At 43.3% G+C, this 10,691-nt stretch overlaps 1 long non-coding RNA gene across 3 annotated transcripts; it reads right to left on the bottom strand.

Moving 5' to 3' along the window:
* Positions 1-418: 418 nt before the first annotated feature.
* On the bottom strand, positions 419-6,129 carry LOC120364319 (uncharacterized). Of its 3 annotated transcripts, none has more exons than XR_012517661.1 (4): positions 5,392-6,129; positions 4,556-4,852; positions 3,593-3,677; positions 419-2,180 (listed from the first exon to the last, which is right to left on the bottom strand). It is a non-coding gene; the product is annotated as an uncharacterized LOC120364319 (long non-coding RNA). The 3 variants fall into 3 exon arrangements; XR_005579600.2 differs by having other exon boundaries at positions 4,556-4,715; positions 5,392-6,121; XR_012517660.1 differs by having other exon boundaries at positions 4,556-5,943.
* Positions 6,130-10,691: the final 4,562 nt, after the last annotated feature.

Here is a 10,691-nt window from a genome sequence, read left to right on the forward strand (position 1 = left end):
TTAAACTCCTTTAAATTTAATTCAGCTGAAGTTTTTATCAGTTAGAAAACATTCACATTTTTGGTTACCAGACTGATTATCTTAGTGCACCTTGGTACACAGATCCGTGGGAACACGAATCTGTTGGTGCAGGAATCTGGCCACCTATGGCCAGAACATTTATTGGGATACTAGAGGGACAACCAGTCATACTTCCATGGGCAGAGACCCTGTAAGAGTAATGGCATATTCAAATCGCCCTCTCCTCCCTGGGGACTCACCTGCCTGTAATTTCTGAAGTTTGCCCTCTGCAGGGCTAACAAATTCACTTTTAGGGCCCATAAAAACGTTATCCTTCTTAAAATCAGATGAAAACAATGAACATAAACTAGCCTCGGTCATATATATCAATATATAAATATATTTATATGTAACCAATGCAGTAGTAAAATTTGTGTTTTAGCAGACCTATTTAGTATCCACAATATTGTGTTTACAGAGGAAGGGACCCACAAAGGCAACAGTGCTGGGGACCCAAGAAGGTTGCAACCCTACCTCTGCCTTGTCTTTTGATAGGGCCAGATCCTGCGCTGCCTCCGAAGGCAACAGGGCTGACTACAATTGGGGAAAGCTGAAGTCAGCGGTGACATATTTGGAGCATTGCTCACCAGTGGAAGTCAAAGCCGTCAATATTACTTTCAGTAGTGTTGCTGCAGTGATTTGCTATCTGCCTAACTCATCTATCTACTGCTCAACTGTCCTGAATTCAGGGGGTCCCTCAGCATTCAACATCACATTCCCAGCTACTTATTTCCATGAGTCAAACCCACTCATTCTTTTCATAAACTTCATAATGGCTAAATGGCATTCTTGATACTTTTTGATTAAACAAAATTTAATCCAGAAAATGTTTCATTGATTGAGGAACTTTACTTCAGTGATCTCTTCTGTGGTTTTGGTGCCATTTTGTAGAAAGGGGAGTCCCCCCACTAAGACAGACATGATCTTTTCAGGATCTAGTATAAGCAAAAAGGTCTCTGTATTTAGTTGTGTTCACCATATCCTTGACTCTGATGACCAGGCTGAAAGCTCCCTGATAGACATCTCTTTTCCCTTCTAGACCCACACTGCAATTGGGATGGTTCATTAAAAATATAAACTAAAATATGTCACTTGTGTGCCTAAATCCCTTCTGTGACTTGCCCTGTGTCTGGAAAACAATGAAGATGCTAAAATTGCCCACACAATCCCTGGGGGTCCAGCCCTTCCCTCATATCCCACAGTGTTCCCACCACCCAGTTCTCCATCCCGTTGAGGATGCTCCAAGTACAGGCCCCTCCCAGTTCCAGAACCACACCCCACAGTTCCCATCCCCAAGCCTCAATGTGCTGTTCCTGGTATTGTCTGCTGCAGCTCTTCCCCCGGCTAGTACCCCCTGATTCTTCAGGGCACGGCATTACTGTTGCTCTCTCAAACAAACTGTCTCTGACCCCTGAATCCAAAAGTCCTTGACATTATCGTCACTGACCCCTTCTTCTACACACTTATCAAAGCTTACAATGACATTTGTGTGATTACTTAATATGTCAGTCTCTCCTTCTGGATTGTAAACTCCATGAGGGCAGCGTCCGTCCGGGTCTGGGTCACTGTGTCTCCAATGTTGAGCACCAGACTGACTTCACTATGACTTTATAGAAACCATGAGGATTTTTAAAAAAGAATAAATCCATACTGTAATGTAGTCTTTAAAGATTTCAGGGTGCTTTGCCTTCAATTTCTTCTTCTTCCTCACTAAAGAACTAATACTAAACCTCAGCATTGTGGCTGAGAGAAGTCTGTATTCTTCCCGGACTCCTCCTCCTGGGTGGTCCACAGTGTTCAGAGTGCCTGTGAGGTCGCACACTTTATTTCAGGGCTGTTAATGCTCATCACACACAGGTCTGTGCTGCAGTTTATGCACCTTCTGAAGAAAAAGTCTTTATGGAGGAAATCCCCATCAGTGGATTTCTATCGAAGTCTTGGCTTCTCTCCAATTTGCTTTGCAAATTTCTGGATGATTGCTTTAGTTGCTGATACAAAGGACTGAGTGATGATGCAGCTTTGTCTAACTTGAGCACCTCTATCTGTGTTCTCTTGGGTAGCTGCATTCTCTCTGTGGGGCCAGCACTGTCTGTGACGGCATTGGCAAGGATGCCTGCATTCTGGAGTAACAGTAAGAAGAGTTAATTTTTATTGAGTGCTTATTTTGTACCAGGCACTGTTCTAAACATGGGTTCCTTTAATCTCCAAAAAAAACCTAACAAGGCAGGTAATATTACAACCCCCACTTGGAGGTCAAAAAACAAAACAAACAAAACAAAACTCATGCACGGGGAGTTTAAGAAAACTGCCCAAGATCATACTCTATAGCCACAGAGTCAGGATGCAAACCCAGGCAGCTTGGCTCCAGTGACCTGGCTGCTAAGTACTATGTGCCAGGACCACTCTGGAGACTTGTGAATGCATGACATTTCTGGGCAGCTTAATTAATTAAACACCCTGTTGAAAGAAAGGGCTAATGAGTGGCTCAGGACATGCATCTCCTCCCCTACTCTCTTGGCAAGGGTGGGACGGCAGGTAGGTGGTGGGTTTATGGAATTTTCTTGGGGTTCAGAAGTAGCTGCTACCTTGGCCATTTACTCTTTCTCAGGTGAGAGTAACTGCTTTCTGCTCAGCAACAAGGGAACTGGCATACATGCATGGGCTATACATAAGTGAGATGTTTAGAAGGTGACTCTTCATATTCATCACATGACATAGTAGTGGTCATAATAGGAAGTAAAAAATGAATGTTGAATGAAGAAAATAATATGAGTGGAAGAGTTCCTGGGATCCTGGCACATTTCAATGTTAAAATCCATTCCTCCTATTTAATAGAAAACAGCAAAATAATTTAAATTCACCCAAGAAATGAAAAGATTAGGCTGGGCGTGGTGGTTCATGCCTGTAATCCCAGCACTTTGGGAGGCTGAGATGGGTGGATGGCAAGGTTAAGAGATCAAGACCATCCTAGCCAACATGGTGAAACCCCATCTCTACTAAAAATACAAAAAATTAGCTGGATGTGGTGGTGTGCGCCTGTAGTTCCAGCTACTTGGGAGGCTGAGGCAGGAGAATCACTTGAACCCAGGAGGTAGAGGTTGCAGTGAGCCAAGATGGCGCCACTGTGCTCCAGTCTGGTGTCAGAGTGAGACTCTGTCTCGAAAAAAAAAAAGATGAATAACACGGGAAAAAGACAATCTTAAGTCTAACACTTGAGCCATTGGAGTAGAATCAAGAGTAGATCTAGAAAGATGTTTCTTGGCCATCACAACCAAGGTGCTGCTGGGTTTTCTCTGAGGATTCTCTTTCATTTCTTCTGATACCCTTGTGTCCCTCCCTCCCCACGTGTTTCTGGGCTCCGAACACTGCCTCATATCATGTGCCCTACCAACAATCTGACCCTGCTGCCAAGCCCATACCGACCAAGCCAGTCCTCTGCTCTGTCCAGCCCCTTGGGTCCTTTCACTTTCTCTTCTTCATGCCTTGTTTTCACTATTTTTCTTAACGCTTTAATACTCTGTCTCATGCTTACATTTTTTCTACTTTGTTCCAGATTTTCCAGATTTTCTTTTTGTTTTCTCCTTTAAACAATCATTTGTGATCATAGTGCAATCCAACTAAAAAATAATGACAAAAAGACAAAAACATATAAGCATAGATAAGTTTAAAATAAAATTCTAAATAATTAGGCTCAAAAAAGGACTAAAAACAAAATACAGACTATAGAAAAATAACAATGAAAAGATTGCATATCAAAATCTATGAGATACAACGAAAGCTATATACATGGGGAAATTTCATAGCTTTAGATGTTTTTATTAAATTAGAATGATTGAAAAGAAACTTTCAATTAAAAAAGGTAGAAAAAGGCCCAGCGAGGTGGCTCATGCCTGTAATCCCAGCACTTTGGGAGGCAGAGGTGAGAAAATTGCTTGAGGCCAGGAGTTCGAGACTAGCCTGGCAATATAGTGAGACCCCCATCTCTACAAAAAAGGTAGAAAAAGAATACTCAATCAAGAGAAATGAGGACTAGGTATATAAGAAAGATAAAATTAGAAGAATATTTAGAAAATGGGAAAAGAATAAGATTGATACATATGACTAAAACTTTTCCTTGTAAAGTTTAATAATAGAAATAAATCTGACTAAGAAAAAAATGAGAAAATTCAGTAACTGACAATTACTGTCAGTCTTCTTTTCTGGTGCTAGGCATACAGAAAGTTACAGCACACACACAAAGATCAGAATTTTGTGGTCTGAGTTCAACACCGTTTGTCCTTGATAGAAAGGAATAATTTAAAGAGGAAGGATGTGATCTAGTTTTCCAAGGTCATTTTCTGCTGCAATTGAAAGAGGGGAAGTGTAATCTGAATACCGATTCTTCAAGGTAGTAAGCATGTAAATCTGCCAAATAGCTCGTTCAATGTCTTGTGCGAGAAAAATAATTCTAACAATGTGTCAGACTCACTCTACCAGTCCACACCAGTGTACTCACCATCCTGGGTCGCCTTTCTGCACCTCAGGCTATTCATTCCAGATTCTTCTTACTGATTTCCTTGCTCCAGCCCCCTTGCTTTGTTCTCTCCAGAGCATGGCAGGCAAACCAATGCTCTGAAAATGAGGACAGCCCTCCATCCGGGCGTGGTGGCTCATGCCTGTAATCCAAGTACTTTGGAGGCTAAGGTGGGGGCGGGGGGGGAGTTCACCTGAGGTCGGGAGTTCAAGACCAGCCTGACCAACATGGTGAAACCCCGTCTTAAAAATAATAATAATAATGATAAAACAACAAATGCTTCCAAAACAAAGAAACAAACAAAGAAACAAAAAAAAAAAAAAAAAAAAAAAAGAAAATGAGGACAGCCCTTCTGCAATAGTGAAATACTTCGTTTAGTATTCTCAGGGAGGCCAGACCACTGGTTATATAATCTTCAAACGAACACTGGCACGTATTTGTCTTTGGAAGGCAACACCTTATCTTTCCTACACATGGAAAGCCAGGTATCCACCTCAGTTAAACTCTTTTATCTGCATAGAGCAGGAACTGGGTGAGGAAACTGCTTTCCTGAAAGCAGAGTATACATCCGTTTGTACTTGCATTATGTTAAAACGTAGGTGAACTAGATAATGATATTACCGTGAGTTTTCTTTAAACAAGTTTGACATGCAGGTGAAAGAAACATCAAGTTATTTGAAGCCGTTAGAGTACTTCTCCTCACAGTATGGATTTCTGAAAACATTTCCAACATTCTTGGAAAACATCCATTTCCTACTCAGATGCTTTCCAAGAAATTATGCATCAACTGGAAGAAACAATCAGAATGGCCTACTCACACTTTGCTTAAATTCTCCTCTTTGCCTCCACCTCTCGCCCCCCATGACTCATGCTACCACTCAGGCTTTGCGTCATCAAGATGTCTTGCGTGCTCTTTACAAGGATTTCCCGGAGGGAGAAGTGGAGTCGCTGCTGCGGGGCCTTTTCGTCGCCGCCCTGGTGCCCTGCGTCCCGGGGACTGCGAGGAGGAGGCGCTGGGGGTGGAGGGGTCAACGTGGCGTCCGCGCCCAACCGCCCCGCCGTCCCTGCGCCTCCCCGGGCGCGCGTTGGCGCAGCAGGGCCTCCGCGTGCCGGGAGCCTCGCCCGACCCGGCCGCCGCCGCGGGGGTCCCTCCCAACCTGGGTCTGGGGCCGGCGGCGTAGCTCGGGTGGCTGCACTTTCCGACTTGATCTGAAAACGCGAAGCGTTCGCGTCCCGCGTGGAAGCGGAGGAGGTCGGTTGAGCTGAGCGTAACGTCCGGGGAAAACCGGAATCCTGCGTGGGTCTCGAGGCGCTTCGCGTTCAACGCTTCTGCAGCCTCGGATTTCCTGGCGGGATGCGGAAGCTGGGAACGGGAAGAACCTGGGTCAAAATGGCCGGGAGCTTTGGACTCGTTCGGGGTCAGCTGCGGTTCACCAGGCTCCGGAGCAGTGGCCTTCCAGGCAGGCGTTTTGAGTCTGCGCCTTTTCCCCTAAAGGTCACCAAGATGTCCATCACTCATTTCTTGTGCTGTTCGTTCCCTTCCTCCGGTTTAAGAAAGGCCTCCCCCTCCCATCCCGGACATACTGCCTGCGCTCCCTCTGCCTGCGGCCCGGCTTGGGCGGCCTCCTCCCGGCACAGTGACCCGCCCGTCTGCGTGTTTAGGACGGTGTCATCCATGCCGCCGTACGGCGGCAGACAGGAGTCCATGAGTCTTGCAGCTGTGGTAATCAGCCAGGGAGGGCCGGGAGCTAGAGGAGGGGGCTTCCAGTCTCCCCGCAGCCCCTGAGAACTTCTGGATTCCAGGGGCATATAAACAGAGGCTTCCTGGAGTCTGGGGTACCTTCATCCTCGTCAGAGTTAGGATGGTGCCGTTTTCAGGCCAGTAGAGGAGAGTTTGCTTTCAGTAGGTGTGTACAGGGGCAGGGGTGGGGCATAAATTGGGGGAACTTTCAGGGCCTTTAAAATCTGGCTGGCTGAGGGTAATCCCCTTCCCCTTGCAGGGTTTTGGCTCTGTCTGAAGGTGTGCCCGTGTTCAGAGTGTGCCGGGAGCCTCAGGACCCCATCCTGTTTCAAGGCGTTCAGTGCTTCCTGCCTCCTACTCGTTTCTCTCAGATCTGCCTTCTTGGTTGGTGTTCCCCATGGAGGCCGCCTTGCTTGGCACACTTCTTTCTCTCTCTCTTTTTTTTTTTTCTGCTTCGTTTTGCATTTCTCTCCTCCCCTTCTGCATTTGCTTTTCTTCCTTCTCTGCAGTTTCACCCTCTGGTGAGTTTGATCCAATTTCATGGCTCTGATTACTAATTTACGCTCACAACTCATAAATCTGTCTGCACCAGACCTCTTGCCAACCTGGATTAACTGCCTGTTGGATACATCCCTTGGCTGGCTGCCAGGCTACACATCTAAACTCTGGGTCACCATGCTGCCTTTGAACCAGCTCCTTCTCCTCTGGTGCCTGCTTCTGTTAAGGGCATCACTGTTCTCCCACTCTCCTGAACACAACCTTAGACTTATCTTTGATCCCTTCCCTGGCCACCCCATCCAGCTGGGGGGGCAGGTCCTGTTCCTTGAATCTTTCCATTACCACCAGTATGTCCTCCCTCAAGTCTTTGTTACCTCGTGACTATTCCAGCACTTGCCCAACTGTTCTCTCTCATATTACACAGTTTGCAAGATTAATTTTCCTGATTGTATTGTTTCCTCGATCAAATTACAATTAAAGGCCTGTGCAGTTGATAGGGTAAAACCTGTCTTTAACTTATGTAAAGTTAAACTTAACGTTTAATTTATGTAAAGAAGGCTTTAACTTATGTTTAAGACCATCTGATGTGATTTGGCTGTGTCCCCCACCCAAATCTCATCTTGTAGTTCTCATAATCCCCAGCTGTCTTGGGAGGGACCCAGTGGGAGGTAGTAGAATCATGGAAGCGGTTACCCTCATGCTGTTCTTGTGATAGTGAGTTCTCACGAGATTTGATGGTTTTATAAGGGGCTTCCCATGCCCCACCCACCCTTCACTCTGTACTTCTTGCTGCTGCTATGTGAATGAGGACCCCGTGTTTGCTTCCCCTAGGCCATGATTGTTAAGTTTCCTGAGGCCTCCCCAGTCATGCCCAACTGAGAGTCAATTAAACCTCTTTATAAATTACCCAGTCGTTATATCTTTATTAGCAGCATGAGAATGGACTAATACACCATCTATGATCTGATCCAGGCTAGTTTTCTAATTCTGTCTCCAGATTTTCCCCTTCACAGCCTACCCTTCAGCCACGCCACATTGTCTATGTTCTGAGACATACCTGATTCCTTCCTGACCGACACACCTTTGCTTCTGTGTTTTCCTCCACCTGGAGTTCCTTTTCTTTATGTCCACTTACCTAGATCCTACCCATTAGCTGGACTGCATTTGGGCTATGTCTGGTACAACACTTTCAACTTGTGTTGCTTTCATTATAAGGCCATATACAGTTAAACTAAGTTATAGCTCTGTCATGTAGGATCTCTAATTTATTTTTACCATTTCTTAAGTGCCTGGCCACAGCTTTTTAGATGTTACATTAAAATGTGTTGAATAAATGTATAAATGATTTTGCATCTCAGTCTGCTCTGTTATAACCTCTTTTGTCTTTGTTCTTGAAAAGGAGTGACAGTTTCAATCACAAAAAAGGCACCATCATACAATTATCAATTAGTTGCCATGTATCTTATGTACCTTAGTACAGAACTGTACCAAATCTTCTCAAATGCATAAAAAATGTATTAATATTTAATCAGGTGAGGCTGGCACAGGTCTTGTGGCTACGAGAAGTTTCAGCTGACATTAAGTTGGACTAATGGAATACTATTTGTAATATTCTTGCCAGACCCCAGACACATATTCCCTTCTGCCCTCTGACTCCATCAGAAGTCTTCCTTTGCTCATTTCTCTATGATGGTGTTGCAGGCTAAGAAAAACAGGAAACAAAAATAATGCTGGGAACACAAAGGACTGGTTGGGGAATAATGACAATGGTCATTATAATAATTATTTTTAACATTTAGCTGTTAGTATGTGCTGGCACTGTGGTAAACACTTATAGAACTAAGCTCATTAAATACAAAGACATGACTAGGTAGTTCTCTTTGCTATTTTACAGATGTGGAAGCTGAGGCACAGGTAGATGAAAATCTTGCCTAAGGTCACACAGCTATTAAGAGGCAGAGCTGGGACTTGAAGGCCACCATCTGATTTCAAAGCCATGTAACTTCAGCCTTTTCAACTGGTCGGTATTTTCTAAGTGCAGAAGTTCAGTGACAGATGCAGACAAAATAGAACATGCTGCTTGCTCTAGAGAAACTTTCAACCCAGCCCAGGCAGAGTCAGGGAAAGCTTTGGGCGAGTAAACAGTTCTAGGAGCTTTTTGGAGGAGTCCTTAGGGTTTTCTAGGTAAGCAATCATATCAGCAAACAGCAACAGTTTGACTTCTTCTTTACCAATCTGGATGCCCATTATTTCTTTCTCTTGTCTGATTGCTCTGGCCAAGCCTTCCGGTACTACATTGAAGACAAGTAGTGAGAATGGGCATCCTTGTCTTGTTCCAGTTCTCAGAGGGAATGCTTTCAACTTTTCCCCATTCAGTATTATGTTTGCTGTGGGTTTGTCATTGATGACTTTTATTACCTTGAGGTATGTCCCTTGTATGCTAATTTTGTAAGAATTTTAAACATAAAACGTTGCTGGATTTGTCAAATGCTTTTTGTGTGTCTATTGAGATAATCGTAATTTTTGTTTTAAATTCTGTTTATGTGGTGTATCACATTTATTGACTTGGGTATGTTAAACCATCCCTGCATCTCTGGCATGAAACCCACTTGATCATGGTGGATTGTCTTTTTGATATGTTTTTGGATTCAGTTAGCTAGTATTTTGCTAAGGATTTTAACATCTGTGTTCATCAGGGATATTGGTCTGTAGTTTTCATTTTTGGTTATGTCCTTTCCTGGTTTTGGTATTAGGGTAATTGTGGCTTCATAGAATGATTCAGGGAGGAGTTTTTCTTTCTCTGTCTTGTGAAATAGTGTCATAGGATTGGCATCAATTCTTTGAATGTCTGGTATGATTCTGCTGTGAAGCCACTTTTTTTTGTTGGTAATTTTTTGAATTATCATTTCAGTCTTGCTGCTTGTTATTGATCCAGTCAGGGTATCTAATTCTTCCTGATTTAAGCTAGGAGGGTTGTATCTTTCCAGGAGTTTATCCATCTCCTCTAAATTTTCTAGTTTATGCACGTAAAAGTGTTCACAGTAGCCTTGAATGATCTTTTGTATTTCTGTGGTGTCAGTTATCATATCTCTTGTTTAGTTTCTAATTGAGCTTATTTGGATTTTCTTTCTTTATTTCTTGGTTAATCTTGCTAATGGTCTATCAGTTTTATTTATCTTTTCAAAGAACCAGCTTTTCATTTTATTTATCTTTTGTATTTTTTTTGGTTTCAATTTCATTTACTTCTGCTTTGATCTTGGTTATTTCCTTTCTAACACTGGGTTTGGGTTTGGTTTGTTTTTGCTTCTCTGGTTCCTTGAGGTGTAGCCTTAGTCTGTTTGTGCTCTTTCAGACCTTCTGATGTAGGTGTTTAGGGCTATGAACTTTCCTCTTAGTACAGCCTTTGCTGTATCCCAGAGGTTTTGATGGGTTGTATCATGATTGTCCTTCAGTTAGAAGAATTTTTAAATTTCCAAAGAAAAAGGCAAGCCATTCAGCGAGAACTGTGGCCTTTTCCTTCTGGGGTTCTGGAACTACACAAGTAACACTCTCCCAAGTTTCTATCAGCCAGATATATGATCCCAGGCTTTCAAAAGGCCACAACGATTGGAAAGGAGATTGTACTACCACAAATATCCTTATTTCTAGGATCTGGAGTAGTTGCCTAGCTGTCACCTTTGTAAACCCTCTGGAGGAGATAGAGTGCAAGTATTGTGGCCTAAATAGTATCTGCAGTGGTCCAACCTTGTCACCTGTTTGTAGAATTTCATAGGATGTTATGTAGTTATTTTGATGCTATAAAAATATATTTTGGAAAAATATGCTATGACCTATTGATATTTATTTTGATGAAATTAGTTTAAAAGGAGAAAAAACTGA

Source organism: Saimiri boliviensis, chromosome 5 (genome assembly GCF_048565385.1).
Source record: "Saimiri boliviensis isolate mSaiBol1 chromosome 5, mSaiBol1.pri, whole genome shotgun sequence".
In the NCBI taxonomy this organism is placed as follows: domain Eukaryota; kingdom Metazoa; phylum Chordata; class Mammalia; order Primates; family Cebidae; genus Saimiri; species Saimiri boliviensis.